The sequence below is a fragment of the Giraffa tippelskirchi genome, chromosome 3 (assembly GCF_054371585.1).
Source record: "Giraffa tippelskirchi isolate mGirTip1 chromosome 3, T2T-mGirTip1v1.2.pri, whole genome shotgun sequence".
Lineage (NCBI taxonomy): Eukaryota > Metazoa > Chordata > Mammalia > Artiodactyla > Giraffidae > Giraffa > Giraffa tippelskirchi.
In genome coordinates this window covers 50,923,488-50,947,545 of record NC_137277.1, presented here as the reverse complement: position 1 = coordinate 50,947,545, position 24,058 = coordinate 50,923,488, and the positions used below count along the sequence as shown (strand labels likewise).

General features: G+C 38.2%; 1 protein-coding gene and 1 long non-coding RNA gene across 20 annotated transcripts in view; both read right to left on the bottom strand.

Moving 5' to 3' along the window:
• Nucleotides 1-24,058, bottom strand: part of BCAS3 (BCAS3 microtubule associated cell migration factor) — a 611,473-nt gene that overhangs the window by 227,229 nt on the left and 360,186 nt on the right. The window lies entirely within an intron of this gene.
• On the bottom strand, nucleotides 2,283-13,577 carry LOC145543454 (uncharacterized). Its single transcript, XR_014080722.1, has 2 exons — nucleotides 10,163-13,577; nucleotides 2,283-5,881 (listed from the first exon to the last, which is right to left on the bottom strand). It is a non-coding gene; the product is annotated as an uncharacterized LOC145543454 (long non-coding RNA).

Genomic DNA, 24,058 nt, shown 5'->3' with positions numbered 1-24,058 from the left:
TAACAGTTGTTATGGTCTAAATGAATATTTCTGATAAGGAAAGAGAAAGAAAAATTTAAACACTTTCATGGTTTTTTTTTTTTTTTCTGTTTTTAAACCTGAGGCGGGGGTAAGCCAAACAAGTTTAGGGCCACTGAGAAAGTACTCCAAATGCTGGCCTGATCCTGGTCTGGAAATCTCACCAGCATCATCATTTCCGTGAATCTAGATGAAATAATTCTTTGATGTGAATCAACTTACTACGAAATTATCTTTAACCTTTAGCTTTTTCTGTCACTCGAAAACAATTCCAATCGTTGATTTGCAGCACTCAAGGAAATAAAGGGTTAATAAGAGCAAATGTACCAGTCCAAGAACTTAAGCTCCAGAACCTGCAGAGAAACGTGTTGTTACGGAATCTGTTTTTTAGCTACCGAGGATCAACCATCAGAAAATTTTAATCTCGCACAGATTTGATTATTTCATGAAAAATATAGGGCCAAATATTTCAGAAAGGTAACAGAGAAAAAAAGAGGCCGAAAGAATTTTAAACTTGAAAAGGACTGTTTACTGGGTGTCTGAGGGTTCTGCATCACTCCACCAAGAGATGTGGAGTGCCTGCAGGGAGATCTCATTATAAAACACTTGCTCAATTCCTATATATAGCATAAGAAAACAAGTCTGAGTTATTGTCTGAAACGTTCCAGGTCTTCACAGGCACTGGATCTATCACGGTATCTAGACGTACGCGCAGAAGGCTCAGAGAGGGGAGGCAGTCCAGCTGCCTTATATGGGTCTGCTGATAGTCGCGTCCTCAGAGAAAGCGCTGAAGTCCTGAGAATACTATAACCCTAGGCACGCATGTTAAAACAGAATATCTGCACTCCTAAATTTACTCTGCCTCTGACATTCTACTAGATGGGAGTTAACCAGGGGCTAAGAAAGGAGGGACAATGGCAAAGTGAAAGAAGGAGTCAGAACACTGAGGACAGTGGAGGGTATTTTCAGCAAATTTTATAAAATTTGCACTTTCCTTGCCCAAAGTATAACTGCCATAAAGGCTGGGAAAATTAGTATTTAGCACTCAGAAACAAATTCACAGAGCATTTGCTTGGGGGTATAAACTGAGGATTCAGTCTCCATCCTCAAGCAGTTGTAAGGCACACAGGCCAAGCAAATCCGAGCTGTATAATAGGTGTCCGAGCTTTCTGTCACTTGTATGCTTAGAATGCATTTGCAACCATTATGCCCTACTCAAAGGAAAACTTTACCCAACGTCTTCTCCATTTTTCTTTCAAAAACAAAATCAGAAAATCTACCTTTATTCTTGTATTTGTGGAAAGTCAGAGTTTCATTATTTTTTTTCCCCAGGGACCCTGCCCTGCCTTAGTATGAAAGTATATAAATCGATATTAAAGTATGGTATTTTGAGAATGTTTCAAAGTAAGGTCAAACTGGTGTTAAAAACCCTACTAGTGAAGGCTAAAATAACAGTCTGGCTGAACAGTCTTAAGTGCAGCTGACTCCAATTACTAAGTACATCCTAGCGATTTTTTTTTTTTTTACTAACAAGAACAATGCAAGCAAGTCTTTGAGTTCAAAAATAATGTCAAAGAGAAGTTACTCATAAGAGAAATTAGATAAATTATCCCAATGCTGCAGCCATATAGGCAGCTGACAGTTAACTTCACCTTCAGTCCTGAAAAAGTTGAGTTCTTTTTTTTAACAAATATTCGGAAAAAGAGATGAAGAAGATTCTAAGAGGGACCAAGGGCTAGGGAAAAACACTGTTTTTGACTAAAACATCTGAGACACTTTTGGATAAGAAAACATATACATAATCTAACCACTACAAAATCATGAAAACAGGGCTTTCAAGTAAAATTTTTAAAACATTTTATTATGGAGGATTTTGAACATACACCAAAATAGACAGAAAAATATAATAAAACCCAAGCATCCTTCACACAACCCAACAACCATCAAAACCATGGCCAATCCAGCCCCATCCACAGCCACTTCTCTCCTCCTGTATTATTTTGAGGCAAATTCCAGATGTCATCAAATCAGACACTGCACATGAAAAAGCAGAGATCCTTCAAGTACTTTATTCCACATCGAATGCCTCTTTCTGCTTTCACCTCCACCACAAAATCTTTTTTTTTTTTTTTGATGATAAACCTCTCCCTTTCCCCATGGGACATTGTTACTAGTACACTAACTACACAGGGCACTATATGAATCTAGCTGAATAGATAGCACATCTCAAGATATACATTTAAAACATTTTATGTTTTAAAATATTTGTTTTATGTGTGGGCTCATGACCTTCACATACCCTTCCATTCTTAAAAGTCTATAGCTCCTTTATGCAAACAGCCACTCTGGACCAGTGTTCTTCCATTACCAAAACAGGACCACATCATCTTCTGGCACCAAGGAAGACAGTGGTCAAGGAAGTATAGTGGTTAAGACATCAGCTTCAATCGAACAGATCTGATTTTGTTTTAATATCTATTTATTTGGCTGCATCGGGTCTTAGTTGTAGCACGCGAGATCTTTGTTGCATCATGCAGGGTCTTCTGTCGAGGCGCATGGGCTCTGGAGTACGCTGGCTCAGTAGTTGCTGTGCACAGGCTTAGCTGCCCCGTGGCATGTGGGATCTAATTTGTGTCCCCTGCATTGCAAGGCAGATTCTTAACCACAGGACCACCAGGGGAAGTCCCCAGATCTGGTTTTAAATTTGGCTCTGCCAATTACTAGCTTTGTATCTTTGGGCAAGTTACTTAACCTCTCTGAGTCCCTACCCTCCTCACCTCAAAAACTGGGATAATAATAACTCCCTCATAGAACTGTTGAGAAGATTAAATGAAATAATATGTGTAGAGTGCTTAGCCAAGAATAGCTAATAAATGGTAGCTCATTTTAAAGAATTAAGCAAGAGAATCTTACATGTGATAAATATCAATAATGACAGGAGGTTACATATAAGGTAGAAGGGAGGAAGTGAAGAAAGAAATGGAGTAAAAATACTCCATTTTAATAAATCATAACCCTCAACAAACTTCTTTTAAGAACTTAAGTATATCAGTGTAATTGTTTAATGGGAATTTGCAATCAGCTCATAATCTAAAATAAAGGTGCTTCAATCTATTTATAACTGTTGATCCTTTAAAAATCAAATGTCTCATACACAAATGTAAACAGCCTTGGTTGAAGAGTGTGATATTTATACACCAGGCTAAGGACTCAGGATAGAGGGGGATGAATGCTCGCTGCCTTGTCTAAATGAACCAGCCCAGCACCTTTGCTCAGGTGAACCATAGCAAAGCCAAGAAGTGACAGTACCCACGATGGAAAGTAGCAGTGGCAGCAATGGTCTCTCACTTGGCTTCATGCCTGAACCATTTCAGAATCATGCTTTTGAAAAAAATCACTCAGATGAACAAAGGGCATGGGGAGGCATGCTTTTTGCTTAACATTTGTCAGGACACTTGCAAATCGGAACAAAAATGTATCTTAAATCATGCAGTATCAAATCACTACATTATGATCTGTAATGTGCCCAATGTCATACAGTCATTTAATAAGGAAAAGAACAACATCAACGTCTTATGTAAGAACTCTCTACCTATTTATCAAAAAGCACAAACTAGAAGTTTTCTGTTGACTTTTTAAGTGAGTGTGTGCTTTTCTCTCTCTGTTTTTGCATTCCAAAGTTATACAAAGGTTATGCTAAAATGGCCAAATGCCAGAGTGGAATTTTTTCAGGGGAAAAAAAAAGAGAGGAAGATTAGCAACTTTTATGTGGTTTAACAAATCAAGCGTCTGTTGGTATGATTACCAGGTAAATGGCTGACTGTGATAACCACTTAACAGGGTTACTTCTCTTTAGTCTTTACCACATCTATTTAATCCTGCTGCTAGAATAATCTTCCTAAATACATCACTCACCACCTCAAAAACTTTTCATTCCTTGCTCTCTATCCCAACTCTTTCACCAGCATTTTCCTTTCACAGTCTGGTTCTGACCTCCTTAGACAGTTGAAGCTTCCAAACTTCCCTTCATATGTCCCTTCCTATATATTCAAAGCAGATTTCAATCTGTCCTCAAGCTATTCAGTATGTGTCTGCCTTGGTACCTTTGTTTCTTGTCAATAGGAGTCCTTTTCCTGAATCTTCACCCATCAAAATTCTACCTATTCCTCAAATTTTAGCTCAAGTGGTCATTTTTTTTCTCCATACAACTGTCTCTGTTCAACCCTGTTAGAGCTCGTCTTTCCCTTCTTTGTACTCTAAGAGGACTTGAGCTGTCTTGAACTATGGTCACTAGAGTTCGATCTTTATCCCCTGAATTCCAAGTTTCTAAAGATCATCTCCTTTTCACTTTTTTTTGTACCCCTCAGAGCATGGAGCATGGTGACTTTTAATCACACTCAACTGTACTGCATATTTGATATGTAGAAAATCATCAATAATAGCATTTACATCTTTTCTGATAAGCAGTCCATACAAGGAATCCTTCAAAGGGAATTTCTTAATTGGCTCACCAACTCTTGGACTTTGTGGTTTCTGCTACAGACGAAGCCCCCACAGAGCCCATCTGATATACGCACATTACCCCAAAGAGCAGCCAATTCTCTCCTGACCCAGTAAGAAACTGAAAAAGGAAGACATGTGCAGGAGGAAACACCAAAACCACAAATATGGAAACAGTGTTTGTGAACCTCTTTCGGCCAGATCACAGACATCTTTAATTTCATCACACTTCCTTAAAAGGAGCAAGTTGGGAAACAGGAAAGAGGAAAAAAAAATATCTTTAAGCTTATTTTTTTTTTTAAGTCTTCCAAATTTGTAGATTAGGTCATCTGTAACCCTAAGGAGAATAATGCGCACTCTCTGAGAATGAATCTAACGTTTCTTGCCCTTTTGGCTAGTATCAAGTGAAGAATGCATCTAGAGTTCAAAACTCCAACCACTAGCAATTAACACAAGGTAAGTGCTGGGCAAAATGCGTGCGCGGGGGCATGCTCAGTCGCTTAGCTGTGTCCAACTCTTTTGCGACCCCATGGACTGTAGCCTGGTCAGGCTCCGTCCATGGAATTTTCCAGGCAAGAATACTGGAAGTGGGCTGCCATTTCTTACTCCAGCAGTAGGGCAAAATAGATATAAATAAAAAACTAACCATAACTCTAGTGGGTTATCCATTTTAAATATAGCAGAAATGCATATTCTATGTACTTTCAAAATATAACTGACCTCGGGGGAAATCTAAGCATGAGTATTATACACACACATGTGCCAAAGCACATGTGCAGGCTTCAGTCCTTCCTACACCACAAACCACTTTCTGTCACCACCTCCCAGTTAGAATTCTGAAGTGGCACTTGAGATCGACATACGCACTACTATATTTAAAACAGATAACCAACAGTAGCTACTGTATAGCACAGGGAACTCTGCTCAATATTATGTAACGACCAAATGTGAAAAGAATTTGAAAAAGAATAGATACATGTGTATGTATAACTGAATCACTTTTCTGTACACCTGAAACACTGTACCACTGTTAATCAATTATACTCCAATATAAAATAAAAAGTTAAAAAAAGAAAATAACAACTCTTGAGAGCCCAAAAATCAAACTCATCTCTGTCTCCATTATAACTGAGTTGCTTTTTTCCTAGATTTAATAGATGCAATGAACACACATAAGCAAAAGCAAAAGATGAGTCTAAATATAACTTGTCAAAAATTACAGCTAATTTAGGGTGGTGTTTGAAATAAAGTGTTCTTCTACTTTTTATGAATGTATTGCTGATGAAAATATTACAACTTAATATTTTTATACTCAATATCATAATTAGGGCTTTCCTGGTGGTGCAGTCAATGAAGAATCTGCCTGCAATGCAGGAGACCTCGGTTCAGTCCCTGGGTTGGGAAGATCCCCTGGGGGAGGAAATGGAAACTCACTCTAATATTCTTGTCTGGGAAATCCCATGGACAGAGGAGCCTTGCAGGCTACAGTCCATGGGGTCACGAAGAGTCAGACACATCCAAGCGACTAAACCACCACTACCGCATCATGATGAAAATAATATGAGTATGAAAAGTATTTCAAAACAATGTATCTTCTGAAAGCAATATACCCAAAGAAGAAGAATTGTATTAGTTTCCTGCTGTATTCCTAAATATAACTGTCATTTGGACCAAGAGCCAAAAAACAAAGATTATGGTAAAAATTCTAGAATTTCACCAAAGCAAGTCTCTTACTCCAATAATAATTCTTAAACACCTAAAACAATCAAATACACCAGACGATCCATTTTACTTCTTAATGTCTCAACAATGCCCCTAGATGGATAATTTATTAACAATAAAGTCAAATAAAAACTGAAAATTGCTTACTAGAAAATGTTTATAAATGTTGAAGTAATACCCCAAGTATATCCCCTACAGAGTAATTTTGTCCTTCTGCAAGTCACACCGCTGTAGTATAACAATAGCCTTTTCAACTGTACCATGAAAGTAGATATTCCTATACTCTCCATATTATTCAACACTGGTAAATTATTCAATCTAAAAGTGGACTCTCTTTATTCAATCTGAAACTGGGGTCCCTGACTCCTAAGATATTTGCTGGGGTTAAGCTTAGGTTTGTGGTTTTATCAAAGCAAAGACTTCTAAAGCTGGGCTGTCCAATCTGATAACCACTAGACACAAATGACTATTTAAATTTCAATTAATCATAATGAAATCTGAAATTCAGTTACTCAGTTACATTTATCGTATCTCCAGTGCTCAAAGGCTACATGTGGCTCTCATATTGGTCAGCACAGAATCTAGTGCTTTTCCATCATCACAGAAAGTTCTACTGTACAGTTCCAGTCTAAGGATGACCAGTCTTACAGGTCATATTTGCTTTAGTTCCATTGTTTTAAGGCAAAGTGAAAAAACTGATACTGCCACCTGTCAATTTTCTTTTTTTATTTCTAGGCTGAAAATCAAATCTTTATGATGTTTCAGGATAGATTTCCCACTGCCTCAGGATCCAAAGATAAGAAAGAAAAAAAAAGTGGTCCCCTGGCAGAATCAAAGAAAACAAAACTACAGCAACAAAACAAAAACTCCACCATGGTCCATAAAGTATGCAGGCTGTGCTACCTATGAGAAACTCAGTGATTGGCATGTTGAACAAAAATAATCCTCCCATTATTTAGAAACTGCTCACATCTGCTATACAAACATACTGTCTTGAATAGATCCATGTATTTTCACCTAACCAACAAGATATACCTCCTGTGGCTAAAAACTGGCTAGTGTACTCAACATGGTCAAGTGATACAAACATGGGTTTTGAAACCAGACAAGAGCTGAGTCCTCTAGTCCTTCATACATGCTCACTAGTTACATGACTTTGAGCAAGTTACCGAATCGTTTTGCATCTGAATGTACCAAAAAAAGAAAGAAGCAAAAATCAGGTCAACTTCCCAAGCGATCATGATCAGTATCAAAGAAGAAAAGGTGGGACTTCCCCGGCAGTCCAGTGGTTAAGATTTTACCTTCCAATGCGGACGGTGTGGATTGATTCCTGGTCAGGAAGCTAAAATCCTGCATGCCTCGGTAGCCAAAAAAACCAAAACATAAAAAGAAGCAATACTGTTAACAAATTCAATCAAGACTTTAAAAATGGTCCATATCAAAAAAAAATTTTTTAAAACAAGAAGGTAATGTATATGTGGCATTAAGTAGCACAGTATGTGACACAATCAGTTGCACTGGCAACAATTCTGTCTTCTATAGAAGACCAAAAAAAAAAAAGACAACCCTCACAATAATAATGCCACTAATAATAGCTATTAGGAAACTGAATCTCTTTTTTAAAAAACAGCTTTACTGAGAAATACGTTACACATTATACAAATCATCCTTTTGAAGTGTATAAATCAATGTGCATCAAGTCTTCTAATATATAATTTAACATTATCCAGCACCCATTAAGGGCTATGACTACATAAGGTTCTAGGGTAGTGGTTCTCAAACAGGGACAAGTTTGCCCACCAGTGCACACTGGGCAATGTTTGGAGACATTTTTGATTATCATGATAGGTGCAAGCTATCTAATGGATAGAAGCCGGGGATGTTGTTAAACATCCTACAGTGCATGGGACAGCCCCACAATAAAGAATTATCCAGTCTAAAGTGCCAACAGTGCTTATGTTAAGAAACCTGTTGTTGGGATACAAAGATGAACAACAGACAGTATCTATCTGAAGCTTACTGTCTGGTGAAAGAGTGAGAGGTGGAAACTGAGCACAGGAGGCTAGGGTTGAAGAGAGAAGAGGACGCTTAAGTCAAAACATATTGGAAGACAAACAGAAATTTGCCAGGAGTACTTAGGATGGAAAGGAGTGATTTCATGTAGGGGGAATAGGATGGAAACAATGCTGATATGCAGAAAGCATGTTGGAATCAAAGAAGATTCTAGGAGTTGAGAATGGTGAGAGCTCAGGAGAGAATGAGAGAATAGAAGATTACACAGAAGCCGGATCATCGTGATTTTGTATGCCATGCTAGGAAAGAATTTGGAGTTGATCTTTTAATCAGTGGTCAATGCACACTTTCTGTAATGAGCCAGATAGGAATATCTTTAGGCCATATGGTCTCTGCTACAACTACTCAGCTCGGTAATCACAGCAAGGAGAAAGCAGCCATTGATGATGCATAAACGAATGAAGGTGGCTATCTTCCTTTAGAACTTTATTTATGGGTACTCAAATTTGTCATATAATTTTCTAGGTTAATAAAATATTCTTCTCCTTTTAATTTTTTCCTACCAATAAAACTGTGAAAACCATTCTTTATCTGTGGGTTGTACATAAGCAAGTTTGCCAAGTCCTGCTAGAGTGAATACACAGGACTTCAAGGTGACAAGTCAGCTTATAGGATAAAAAATGAAACAGAACATTTCTCTTGAGATCTCTGGAAAGACTGACCGTCTTTCAGCAATTCCTGCTAAAGAATAAATGGATGTGGGCCTAAGTTTTGTCCACAGCTTGCTTGCAATACTTACAATGAGGTGGTATGCTAACTAAAAGAATGAAAAGCTCATTTCAGGCTACTGTGGTGAAATGACATTTACCTAATGCAGATATAAATTTCTTCATAATTAGTGGGCACTTGACACTAATGTAATCTGATCACTGCAGCAAAGTCATCCTTAAACTAACTCCTCAGTACTGACAGAGTATGTCCTTGAAATAAGCGAATTAGGGCTAAGTGATAAAAAAGTACAGCTATTAAGAAACAACCCCATATTTATAATCATCTGTTACAATGAAGGAAAAAAAACCCAATACTTCATAGTGTCAGTATGAGAGGTATGACACAGGGCACCTGAAACACAGGTTAGGAGTTCTCACTATCTTAGTCTTGATATTATTCCAAGGCAAATTCTAGAAATTTTAAACTACTGGAAACCACTTACCTTTAATTTTCAAGAGAGAGAGGTCTGATAATATAGATTCGATTGTGAAGAAAATGTCACTTTTACTCAATTTAAAAATGTTTTATTTAAAAAAACTGTAAGAGAAATATACAACATAATAACCTGGAGAAACATTTCTTTAAAAAACTTGTTTCTTCCTGATTCCAATTTTTTATGATTTTTAATAGCCACAATGGTGTACTATTATAACTAAAGTCATTTCAAATCTAAACAACTGTCATTTACATCTTTGACGTGGTTGACTCTTATGGATAATTATGATTTTTCTTAGGGACAATAATCATATGTCAAAAGGATTGTTTTGAGGATTAATTCATTTGTTTGTAATTTAATTATATAGTGCCTGGTATATAATATATGCTTCACTGAGGATGAAAGTGAAAGTCGCTCAGTCGTGTCCAACTCTTTGCGACCCTATGGACTATACAGTCCATGGAATTCTCCAGGCCAGAATATTGGAGTGGGTAGCCTTTCCCTTCTCCAGGGGATCTTCCCAACCAAGCCATCTACCCCAGGTCTCCCACATTGCAGGAGGATTCTTTATCAGCTGAGCCACCAGGGAAGCCCAAGAATACTGGAGTGGGTAGCCTATCCCTTCTCCAGTGGATCTTCCTAACCCAGGAACTGAACCAGGATCTCCTGCATTGCAGGCAGATTCTTTACCAACTGAGCTACCTGAGAAGCCCTAACTAAGGTCAGGTGTCATTAACACAAAATATTTTACAGTCATTACTTCAGCTTCTCTCTAAATGCTTGACCACAACAGAATTCTCCCAACTTTAAATACTTTTCAAAAATTCAAGAACCAAAAGAATCTAGAAATTGCATGATCCAGCTATATACTATACAAGTGGATAGACTGAAGTTGAACATGCCTGGTTTTAAGTCCTGGTGACACCAGCCCATTAGCTCAGTTAATTCTGCCAAAACCTTGATTTCCTAATTTATAAAATGGAGATTAAATAAGATAATGCTGTAAGGTACTGAGTTCAGTGACCAGCACATACTTTTAAAATCAATAAATGTTCACTATTATTATTGATTTTAATCTTCCTACCATGAAATTTTATTTCTTTTTTCCATCTTTTGAAGAAATGTGTGTAAGCTGCCCCATATTTGTTTTGAATGTGACTCCTATCTAACCATACTGCCAGGCCATACTGGACTGAGGCAGACCATTTAAAATATTTATTTTCCAAATCAGGCAAACTACCTCTCCCTTTTTTTGTGTGACTCTTTCGTTAGTATATACCGCAACTTCAAAATATTTTAATAAGTCTTCCAAAGCTTCAATTTTTCCAACTCTGCCCCATGGATCTTGGGAATACGTATGTAAAAACCTGCTAAATATGTCTGTGAAATGCTTTGTTAAAGATTACACAATCAGGAACAAAAGATGGTGTTTTTGGAGATTCCAAGCAGTTGCGGGCCAGTGAATATAACAGAAAGCACCCTTCCGATTCATTTGCTTCAAAGGGCTAAGGAAATAACCTATTTCCCTTTCCCTCTTTTCTATCTGGTTTCTCTGATGTGTTCCCAGATACTCAAAGAAAGATTCAGATATCCATGAAATCTTAATATGCCTGTTTGAAGCCAGGAAAAATAAAGAACAGTACGCCCATATTTAAGACCAGGAAGAGTCCATCAGTACTTGAGGGGGAATTTGGTTCAGTCTTGGAAATTACTGAAAGATTCTTTCTTCTGCGGTTAACATGGAAGTCATGTCAGATGGCTTAAATCTGCATGGAATTCCACAACCCTGAAGCATGCTCCGAAAGCCATCCTATGAACTTGGCAATTACTCCAACTGCCTAAATCTTCATCTGTTGCCAGATAAGCTGCAACAGTTTTTGGCCTTGCCTTATAAGCCCTTGCACTTGACATCATTTAGCCTAGACTCAGCCCTTGACCTTGCCTTGATAGCTGGGGAAGAGTTCAGAGGGACCGAACCTCAACAGAAACAATCTTAAGTGTGAAAGGTTCTACCCAAGGCTTCTCTCAACGAGTGCTCTTTAACATTGATCTTTAATCTCATAAGTTCAAGAGAATGGGATAACTGCAAATTCCCCCTCAAATTCCCCCTTGTATCCGAGAAACATGAAGCTCGTAATTTGTTGTTCTTGTTCTTTGTTTTCGTTTTTGCCTTAAGGCAAAAGTACAAAGGCCATAAGGGTAACCTGAAAGGCTCCTCTCACTCTAAGGATTCTTTTTATCAGCTTTGTTCATCTGGTTGAATGCTACTTAGCTTTTCCTTTAACTTTGGATATTTGACGGGTTCCTAAACACACTGAGACTTTTTCCACAAAAAGGAGTCCACTTGATTGGATCGGAAACCAGTACTTCATGAAACAGAACCTTTTACTAGAGACAGATCAATCAGGGTGGTGGCATTTTTTTGAACTTTGCTTGAATTCTTTGATATTTTCCTGTTAACCCATGTAGATCTGCTCTGGAGCTTCTTATTGACGGGGCAGGGCTCTGGCTGTATCTCCTGCTTTTTGTTTTTCCTTCTCTCCAGCTTGCCTCTTCAGCATTGAACAAAGTATGCAGCACACTAACCAGGTACATGTGTACTGATTTGTTCTTACCACAATACTTCATGGTATCCAGGGTACTTTGTCTCCCTCCCTCCCTAAATTTAGTTCTGGATATGGTATTTTGACCAGTCGATGGAGTGCAGAAACTCACTGTGTAAGCCTGTCACTAACAATCTATATCCTTAACATGAATTCCAGTGTTACAAGATCTTCTGAAAAGACACAGAATTTTGGCTGGGTTTGACCCAGGGCAGTGGATTACAGCTCACGTGGCCACAGAGGGTAAGATTACTGATTTGGTATATGACCAGAGACCCAGAACAAGCAATGACACTTACTTGCAACAACTCCACCTAGACTCAAGTCATTTTGGAACAGTGTCTTGAGTTATGGACATAACCCTAGATTTGGAACTTTTGACCTAGTTGTAATTAAAATTAGCAAGTGAGTAGGCCCTTGTGCTAACTGGCATTCTATCTTGTAAAAAGAAGAAGAGGAGGTGATTATAGGTACCTAACATCAAATTTAGTAAAAAGCACTAGATAAAAAAACCTGAAGTGTGATTTAATGATCTAAGAAATTAGGCAAAAGCGTCAAATCTGAAGAATTTAAAAATGGCTATAGGTCAAAACATTAAAACTACTTTGGGAGTGGAGTGGCTATAAGGGGAACCCAGTGAGGAATCTGCCAGGGGTTAATTGCAACCCTGCATGAAAAGCAGTTAACAAGTGAGAATTAGAACACCCAGGAGGAAAAGAAAAATGTTTCCAGTGCCATAAGAAATAAACAACAAAGGAGGAATATTTCCTTTGGCTACCACTATGTCCTTTTCAAAAGCTCAGAGGAGCTATGGGGAATGCCAAGGACTGGTTTTCTCTCAACTCCCTCTGAAACATTTGTCTTCATTACCACTCTTTTTAATCAGGGCTCCTTCATGAGTGTTTCTGCTCAGCCCCTAAGGGGCAGCTCTGGTCTGCGATAAATCAGAGTCCACACCGCAAGTCACTAATCAGCACTCCCAGGGAAAGAAAAACAGAGAAGTGCAGACCACTATGCTGAAAAGGCCTGGGGGCTCACAGGCCTCAAGGAAGAAAGGCCTTAATGCAGAAATAATAAATGAGTGGAGCTGGATGAGGACTCCAGTGCCTAGGACTTATTTCAAAATCTCAAATGCAAATTGTTCACACTTAGTTGTAAAAGTTTAGAAGATAATTTCGTTTCAGCAATGTGAGGGAGATTATGTATGGGTCTGCTTATTAACAAGTCGAATCGGTACCCCCGGCTCAATGATTTCCATACCTAATTCACAGATGTCATTAGGAAATAAAAAAATTCCTTGTGAGAACTCTAATATCTATAATATGACTTTACTTTGCTTAAATGGGATTAGCATCATAAATTATGAACATATTACATTTTTTCCTCTGGAAAAGATCTTGGAAATAATCTTAAAAAAAGATTAAATGCAGTTGCTGTAAGTCACCAGAGCTGGTTAGTAGCAGAGTTTCCTCTAGAAACCAGGATTCCAAACACTTTATACAACCACAGATCTCATGCATGACTCAAATACTGAAAAAAACACCACTTAACAGAGATAGAAAAGTGAAAAGGAGAATATGACTTAGGAAATGTGGGCTACAACCCTATGTCCACCACTTAATCGCTTTCCTTGGTTAAATCACCGAACACTGTGAGTCTCAATTTCTTTGTCTGTGAAATGGGGTTTACATATTTCCCAAATATACTATAGGGCTGCTGCAACATATACATTGGGTTGGTCAAAAATTTCATTTGGGTTTTTCCATAAGATATTACAGAAAAAGAACTTTCTGGATAACCCAATACAAGGTATTATTTAATTACTATAAACAACTTTTCTGAGAGCTTAAATGGATTTAAGAGCTACCAGGATGTAAAAACTGAGAAAACTCACTTTTCAGAGGAAGACAGATCCAGATTTGGCAAATAATTCCAGGACCCTAGGATACAAGCTTAGATATGAAATCACTCCCGAGATACAAAATCAGACCCCAGTGTGGAACGCAAATTTGCAAGCCAAGAATTCAGTTCACGGCTTCCAAAACAGATGCTAACTTTTCTAATAACAAACCTAAGACTTACTTTATATCCACCTGCCTATGACAAACTGAGGATGGCAGGGACTCCAGAAAGACATCATAGGTGACACTTAGCCAAATACATGACTGTGCAGCAATAAAGGCAAACACCTGCCAAGGAGCCAAGATCTGGTGCCATTCCAACTTTGCTGGCATTTTATTGCTTGTTGCATGTGAAAGCTAAGGCATGATAATGTCATCTCAGCATGGCCTGGTAGATATGGATACTGTCCTTACACAGAGCACAGAGGAGCCCCAATGCCTCTATGAGGCAGAGTCATAGCGATCCAAAAGTGCTAGTTTTCCTCCACTCAAATATTATTAAAATATAACTAACGAACGAGCATCCATCAAAGTGATAAACGCTTCCTGCATCTATTTGCATAAATCAGCCTCCTGCTTTTCCTTTTGAAACCAGAAACTTTGTTTGTCACTGACTTTATGAAGAAAAGCTCTCACAAGACCTCGGGAGAAACAGTTTGATACTGATCTTAGGAGCCAGGATTGGAACTGCTTGGAGCCCAACTGAACTAAAAAGAAGAACAGTTCGACTGGACTACAGGTGCTTGAAGAAGAGATATACAAGAAGCATGGCTAGAATTGTGAATTTTCATTAAAAAAACTAGACTTTATACTGTAAAATGGGAATAATGACATGATAAAAGCAGTATTTGTGGAGTAAGTTTCTATCAGTGTTATGTAGGGCTTCCCTGGTGGCTCAGACAGTAAAGAATCTATCTGCAATACAGGAGACCCAGGTTGGATCCCTGCGTCAGGAAAATCCCCTGGAGAAGGGAGTGGCAACCCACTCTAGGCAGTATTCTTGCCTAGAGAATCTTATGGACAGAGGAGCTGCAGGCTACAGTCCATGGGGTTGCAAAGAGTCAGACAGGACTGAATACACACACAAACACACAGGGTAAACTGGGAGAAGTGGCATGGCCAGAGAGACTAACATTTAGGGGGCCAATCTGGACACTGCTGCAGTGCTCAGGCAAGAGGTAATACAGAATCAGTTTTGTGGTTATTCTGATGTATGGGGACAAGGCTTGTACTGACTATTCTCTTGGACAGAAGAGAATGATATTGTAATAGCGAAGAACAAATCTCACTCTATATTAGATTTGTTTCTTTTATTTTAACCTTTATAATCTATCGCTTTTGCTTGAAGTGAAGAATGTTGCCTATAGTTTGAAATATTAATATATAAGACAGACCATTCTCAAGGCTCTGATCTCTAACGGTGTAGCACTTTTTCATTCACATAGACATTAAAAGATAAACAACAGAGAACAACATTTGTCTTGTTGGGAGTTTTACAGGAACATCGTGACCTGATCTATGAAGACAGCTGCAAGAACAAAGGATTCCAACATCAAGAAGTGTGCCGCAACAAACCAGATCCCTCCCTCACCTTGCCTTTAATTTAACAATAGTTCCCTGAAACCTCTTTGGGTACTACAGAGTTCTTTAGGGCATTAGCCACCCATTTTCCTCGCGTGGCCCTGCAGTAAACCTTTCTCTGCTCCAAACTCAGATGTCATTTTGGTATTGTTTGGCCTCACTGTGTGCTGGGCACACAAACTAGCATTTGGTATTAATGTTAAGGAAATCATACAGATTAGTTTCTCATAGTTAACTGGGAAGATATTCTATTTGCTGGTTTTTAAGGAGCTCCGAAAGTTAGAATAAAGAGGAATACTGATGCAATTGTTATTAAGTACTATTAAGAATCTGAAGAGCTTTAGATAAAAAAAAGTATTGACTGTAAATTTAGAATTAGTCATTATGAACTTAGTCAAACTGAATGTGGGTCTTTCAGCTGCCTACCAAATATGTGATCAGAACAACTGAGCAGATGCTATTAGGGAATCATCCACATGCTCTGGGGGACCTGCCAGCTATCTAAGCCACAGAAGCAGAGTGTGGGCGATAATGCCATGGAATCCAACATGGCCTTTATGAACAACAACAGACCAAGAATCACTCGTGGTCTAAAGAAGAGCATCAACAGATTTGTTAAGTACAGATATGGACTGTATTTTTCTTTCAAACGTTGCAATTAAGCCAGATATAATTTAATGTTGTGCTGTGAGAAATGAATCAGTCTGCCTTTACACACAAAAATGGGCTTCCCTGGTGGCTCAGTGGTAAAGATTCTGCCTGCCAGTGCAGGAGACAGGGGTTCAATACCCAGGTTGGGAAGATTCCCTGGAGAAGGAAATGGCAAGCCCCTCCAATATTCTTGCCTGGGAAATCCCATGGACAGAGGAGCTTGGTGGGCTACAGTCCATGGATCGCAAAAGAGTTGGATACAACTTAGCGACAAAACAACACCACCACACAAAACCGGCTTCTATAGACCATGAAGAGTAGCCCGGCAGAAGAAATAAATCAAGGTGTGTTTTCTAAATATGGGCAGAACACAACATACAGAAATTCATGGGAAAACGAAAGGCATCTAAGAGAGGTTATAAAACTGAGGATCAGCACCTTATATTGTACAAGACCTCCCCCGTGAGAGCAAAGCTCCTCCTCTCTGTTTTCCTGAGGTGCTGTAAGGAACGCCTTGAAAGTTGAAAGTCAAGACTGGCTGCTAAAAAGCAGCCCCTCTCAGATATATTCTCCTCCCTGACAAATACCCACCCACCAGCAGGCCTGCGAAACACATGGCGACCAGAGCAAGTTGTCAAAACTTATCATTATAAAATGTCCATCTTCTAAAAGTACAACCTCTGCTCAACACAGTGTTTTCCTTGGAAGACGGCTCTTCTGAGAACTATAAAAAGGTAGTTAGAATTGATGAGGTAAGCTCCTGTAGTCGAACTAACAATCATGTCAGAAATGTAAAGGTGAATAACGATGGTGGAATGCTTAACCAAAACACCTAAACAATAAGGACAACAAAATTCATTAATTATGTCCTTCTACTTCAAAGAATTTCATAATTCTTAGCATTCCTCTCTAGAGAAAAGAAAGCTGCGTGCGAGTTATATGGCCCTCCTCCTTTAATTTCCTTTCTTATTCCATACCCTCAGGTGGCTAGCCTGGTGCTACATGGCCTAGGCTACATATAACTTCACAGCTCTTTGCCTGATCTCATGATCCTCTATCAAAACAGCATTTTCAGAAGTGTTTCCTGTCTAGTTCTGCCATTGAGTGAGTGTTTCCTTGGCTGGATCAGCTGCCAAATTAAGTCCCTTTGGTAAAAAAAAAACCAAAAAAATCTGCAGGGAACTCAATATAGCCCTGTCCCCCCTCCACCTTAGGTCTGACATCCGGAAGTAACTTAGGAAGTACTCTAATGGTTACCAAATTTTTGGAAACTGATTTAACTTTCCTGAGCTAAACATGTGTTTAGGAGAGACGGCATCACTAATCATCACTTGACCTTGTGACAGACCAAAAGTTGCTGATTTTTTTCCTTAAAAAAAAGAAAAAAAAAAACTTCTATCAGCTAGCACAATGATGTAAATGCAAAATCATGCTGTGAGATGACTGCAAACATGCTGATTTCCAGATGTTTGACAAGATAATGCAGAAACACCAAAAAGAAGGCAAAGAGTTTCTGTCACAAACTCTGCTTGGTTACTTGCTTTCTGGGGACTATACACAGCTGTCAAACTGTTTAAGATAAAGAAGAACTAAAGGCTTCTTGTTACTTGTCAAATTCTAATCCATTGACTCTGGGTAAAAAGAACTTTGTCTGAATAAAGATTTTTCTCTGTACAAATTTTTTTTCCAAATTTGTTGTTACTACCTGTGATCAAAAATAACTGCAGTGTGATTTACTCAAATACATATTTATTGTTGGGCTTCCCAGGTGGCGCTAGCGGTAAAGAATCCATCTGCCAATGCAGGAGATGGGAGGAGTCGCAGCTTCGATCCCCTGGAGGAGGGCATGGCAACCTACCCCAGTAGTCTTGCTTGAAGAATCCCATGGACAGAGGAGCCTGGCAGGCTACAGTCTATGGGGTTGCAAAGAGTCAGACACGACTGAAGCGACTTAGCATGCACACACATATTTATTGTTGCCATACCTTTTATTTAAATAAGCTTGTACACCAATCATAGAAGGTACAAATCTGGAGCAAAGCTCTGTACATTCTGCCAAATATCCCCTTTATACATCAGCCATAGATAAAATCATGTCAAAACAGAACCTTACTTGGCCTGTCTCTGCTGCATCTGCTGCTTCTTATAGACTCATCCTTGACTCACACTATTCCTGGTGGAAGCCTTCCCCTTAAAATCCAGATCTAGTTGTCAGATTTGCAGTATCCAAAAAAAAAAAAGTGTCTAAAATGAATGGGTTCCTTAAAAGAAAAGCCAAACTTTGGGTAATTACATGCAAATTCCTTAATCACATTAACTAAGCTCAATGGGAACTGTGGTGTTTCTTTCCTAAATATCTTCTCCAGAGCCACATAAATGTAATACAGATTCTTTGTCCAAAGGGAAATCCAACATAAAGACTCCCCCTTGGCAAAATGTTAGTTTCAAGTGTATGCTTCTTGTCTGTTTCATGCAGCTAGAAGCAGTGTATGTGTATGTATATATATGCATGTTGTTGTTCAGTCACTCACTTGTGCCAATTCTTTGCTACCCCATGGACTGCAGCACACCAGACTTCCCTGTCCTTCACTATCTCCCAGAGTTTGCTAAAACTCATGTCTATTGAGTCGATGATGCCATATTTATATCACCCTCCTCACACCTCATCCAACCCTCAAAAGAAACAAGGGGGGCAAATGGATTCAGAGAATATCAGGAATATTTGCAAGTACATCATTTACCAACAGTGTTAGATGTTACCGCAATTTAGTATTACTTGCTTCTTTCCCACTTCTGGGCTAAGAAGAGGATTTTACTTCCCCATCCCCTTAAAACTCTAACCCACCAGTCTCAGAACTTTTTGTGATAATGTAAATGTTCTACATTTTGTGTTGTCTGGTACGGTAAGATTTAAAATGCAGCTAGTGCCACTGAGGAACTTAATAGCAAATTTTATTTAATTTTCATTAATTTGGTGGCTCAGCTGGTAAAGAATCCGCCTGCCAGTGTAGGAGACAAAAGAGATGTGGGTTTGATCCATGGGTTGGGAAGATACCCTGGAGGACAAAATGGCAACCCACTCCAGTATTCCTGTCTGGAAAATTTCATGGACAGGGAGGCCTGGTGGGCTACCGTCCATGGGATCGCAAAGAGTCGGACATGACTGAGCACACAATTTGACTTTAGATAACCAAATGCAGCTAGTGGCTATTGCATTGGACAGCACAGTTCTAACCCGTGAATTGTGAGCAGAAGTGACCCGCGTGACATCTCCAATGTCCCCTTTCCCCTGCCAAGTCACCTGCAGTAATTTGATGATGAAACTTTAGTTAATCAAGGTCCAAGAGTAGAGAGAGCACGAAGCAGAGACTCCTGCAACCTCTGAAGGACAACAGTTTAGCCAGAAAAGTCACCAAATGTACAAGAAAAAAGGAGAGCAAGAACTGATCTTTGCGAAGACTGTATGGGTCAAATATTATCCACAAAAAGCTCAAGAAGCTCCTGCTTCACATGTACAGGTGGTGGTGGAATGAGAAGGGGAAAGGCAGCTGCTCAATCTGCCTAAAACTATTCCTAAAGGTGGAACATAATATAAAACTTAAGAGCCTGTGATAGAGGGTGTATGACTTAAGACATTGTACTAACGGCTCAGAAAAATAACCCAAGAGGAAATTTTAACACATTTTATGTTGCTGTTGCCATGGAAGATATTTTTGTATTCAAAGCAGCAAAAACATATTTCTGAGTAACAAAATTTCCCACAAAGAAAAAAATCCCCTAGTCATGAAAGAGTTAAAAGTGACCAAAATTAGACACAGTTCATGTTAAAGGTTAGAAGAATAATCAGTCATTTGAAAAACACTACATAAACATTTTTCCGGATGCAATTTTCAGTCCAAGGATACATTTCCCAGTAGAAATCAGCAGCTAAAAAGGAAATCATTTCGTCTCCATAAGTGCCAAATTGTATCCTGATTTTTCCTGGTCTGGCTCAACTTTCAAAACTAGTGGTTCAACTTCTGCAATCTTTCACCCAATGACTATGTAAACACATCTTTATAAGACAGACATAATCCCTGGGTGGGCCAATTTATGTTGGATTATGAAAATACTTAAAATACAAAATCATATAATGACTGTTGTCCTTTGGTTTTTCAGTAAAAGGAAAGGAAAATCCAGTTAACATAGGCAGTAGTTCCTGTGAAGATAATATGACACACATACATTGCTTTCTCTTTTTCCAATGTTTTTGAAAATAAATATTACTGACAAATCAGTAAAGCATTGCATCATATTTTGGCAAAGTGGTATGTAAATTAAGATTTGCAAATATACCTCCGACGTGCTCCATCACATGCCACACAATTGGAATGAATTAAACTACTCGCACGAGGCCAGGAAAAATTCTCACCCTTGGAAATACTTTGGATCCTCAGTATTCGGTCAGAGGTTATAGAAACATTAGTTTTAAGGATAAAGTAATCTTAAGTAAAAACCAAAGATTCATTCAGAATTTATTACTGCCTCTGATTCATATGTATCTCAGATTATTCAGAATGCTTCATAACACAATTCAAGCAGACTATCGAGCCTATCGCTAGAAAAACCCATAAATTGTAAATCTTCATAGAAAGATAAACTCTGCTTTTTCACTTCTCCCTTGAAATTCTAGAGCTTTTATGGTCAGCTACAAAATGCATCATGAAAAGCCTATCTTCAACATTCAGCGTGTGGAGGGGAAGAATTTTAACTTTTCCTCCAATGAATAAAGTTATGTAAAAGAAGACATTTGAGGAGTCTTTGGAGAGTGCAGAATAAATGATTGCTGTAAGATCTGGAAAAGTTCGGTAGAACGTTAAGAGATTTTCACATCTGTGTCTATACATTCATGTCTTGGGAATAATGTATCTTCAAAACCATTCACAAAAAAATGTTGTCAAGTACTCCTTCCTTCAGTAAGCAAAGCTTAAGAGTTGCAATCACAAACACTTCACTGTACCACGTTATTGAGAATTACACCAAATATCCATGATTATATAATCACAAAAATGATTCCTGCCAATACTATTAAAAATTATAACAAAGCAAAGAATTTTAAGTAGATTAATTCAACAAATGTTTTACAAATTATAGTATAACTCTACAAATAATCTTCTAATGGCTATATTAGTCCTTCACGTTTGCTCCTGAGAACACAAATAAGTGTGTCACTGAAGCAGCATGAACAGACTATAGCAATGAACACAGCACAATGCACATTTTCTTCCTTGTGTTAGGAGAGGCCAATGAATGATATGATTTTTTAATTCACAAAATTTTAACTGAACATAAGATTATACTAGAGTTGCATTTTCCTGTTGAAACGACTTGTTCTGCCCAAACCATCAAGTGTTTCATTGAGTACTTTCATTTAACTATAACTTGAAAGACACAAAAGTTTTAACTTGTTGTCACAATTAGAAAATCTTTATTTCTTCTGAAAATAAATGTATACAAATGTTCGAAACTAAAAATTAAAGGCTGATTATTTAAATTTTGCTTTTAAATTAAAATATTTTGCATTCCTTGTCCATTTAAAAAACACTCTCCAATGAAAGCCACCATTATTTATAAGTGAAGAAAGAAAAGGGAATTTGTCTTACTTCTCCCCACTCCTCACTTCGCCATTGTCACCTGTATCTATTTCCAGGAAGCTAAGATTCATTAGGGTTAATCTGCCTACTAAATGAATAAACAAAGGATTTCTCTGTCACTAGAGGCCAGGTGAGCTGATAGCATCTTCTGACACAGAAAATCATCTGTACCATACAGCTCAGGAAATTACCTGCTGCAATCCCACACCTGGGATCATTTGGCAGGTAGATCTTTAATGCTGAGTAATGTATGGAAAATTGACTATAACCATTTTTTCAAAGGACTGAAAATCTTCCATATTTTAGAACATTTTTTATGAAATTAACTTCCTAAGTTACCAAGGAAAACTAGTGAAAAACAGAGCAAGTTTTCCATGACTTCCCCCTAAAAACCAACAATGGATGTAAGAAACAGTGTCAAAGTGCCAACAAGCAATGAAATAAGAGCTGATACAACACCAATATTTTTATGAATCACAAAATCTTAAAACACACACATGTATATATACACATATATATATATGCAATTCTAGGATAGAATATGATCAACAAACTACATTTAAAAATACATTATCATACTCCCTACCTGAACAGACTGATAAATTCAGGCCAAATAAGGCTACATGACCTCAGTAGTTCATCAAGATGCTAGGAAAATTATTTGTTAATACATTAAATTGAAAATACTGCTTCTACATGTTTCCCTTTGTGGAACAGAATCCCAGTACATAAATAGAATTTACTTCCATATAGAAATCATTTTCCAGTTAAAAAATCCAATAGGAAACAACTGGTAGTAAATAAACATAAAACAAAAGTAAAAAAAAAATGAGGTCAAAGATAGGTGACCTCTCTCCAAATGTTGGGGGAAGGGGAAGAAATATATCCTAGATATTACTTTTTTAAGATCTTTTTTTTTTTTATGTGAGCCATTTTTTAAAGCCTTTACTGAATTTGCTACAATAGTGCTTCTGTTTTATGTTTTGGTTTATGTTTTGGACCACCAGGGAAGTCCCAAGATATTACTTTCAAATAATAGTTGATAGCTTAAAAATCATGTGGGATAAGCAGGTAGGAGAACCAGAGGACTGATTTGATTAGGTAGAAGACACTGCAGCAACCAAACACTTAGACAAAACATGAAAACAAACAGTGGTTAGGGATTATTACCTTCTCACATAGGTTCAAGCCTACGAGAGGGTCTAGCTGTGACTCAGAATGAAATAAGACTAAATCCATCAGCTTTTGGGCCCATGAGGACCAACCAATGTAAGATCCTTGGCACAAGAGGCCATTACGTGGCTGAAACTGGTGCAAACTTTATTCAACTTTTAATAATACACTCACTGAAAAAAGGGGCCAAACTACTGGGCAGATTATATATCATTCTCTAGAGGGAGTAGAGACCAAAGAACGGAAAGACTTAGGAAAAGGGTTAGTCAACATTTAATGCATGCTTACCGTGTGTCAAATCCCATAGGAAACAGGACTGGGTTTGCTCAAGGGTGATAAAAAACAGATACGATCTTTGTACATAGGACGTGTTATCAATATTATTACACTGGAATTTCTTAGCTTCAAAAGGGTTCCTGAGTTGTTTTTTATACTGTATATGTACATACTGTATATGTATATATGGGAGAGGTGTGCATATAGGACAACAGAGCTATCAGTGGGAAAATCCTGACAATGAGGACTCAAGCCTCATGTTCAATACACTGCACCTAAGGAAGAGCAGAGTAGAAAAAACTAAAAAAGACATATTCAAAATATGAGATCTTTCATAGTTTGTTTTTTTTTAATCTATTGGGGTGAGTTTTCTGAAATCAGCCATTTAAACATAAATCAAAGTAAATGCAAACTGTCTGTGACTCCCAATAGCCATCAGCTTATATTGTTGTATTGACAACAGATGCTAAATAGATGAATGTCATATATACATATTCCTGAATTTATTTTTGCTGAGAGGGTTCTTTGGTGTATGTGGGAAAATTCGGCATGTCAGTTTAAGGAAATGTATATGATTTCCCTTTCAAGACCCTACAAAAACATATGGGAGCAAGATAATGTTTGTCCTGACCTGCCAAAATCCTGGGGCGATCACCTTAAATCCGCGCCGCATTCCTGAGTACTAATGCTCACACTGGGGCTCTTGCATTAGCAGATGTGTGAAAACGCATGTACTCTGAGAACTCCCTCATGGCTCCACATCTGAAGAAGCGCCTCTGC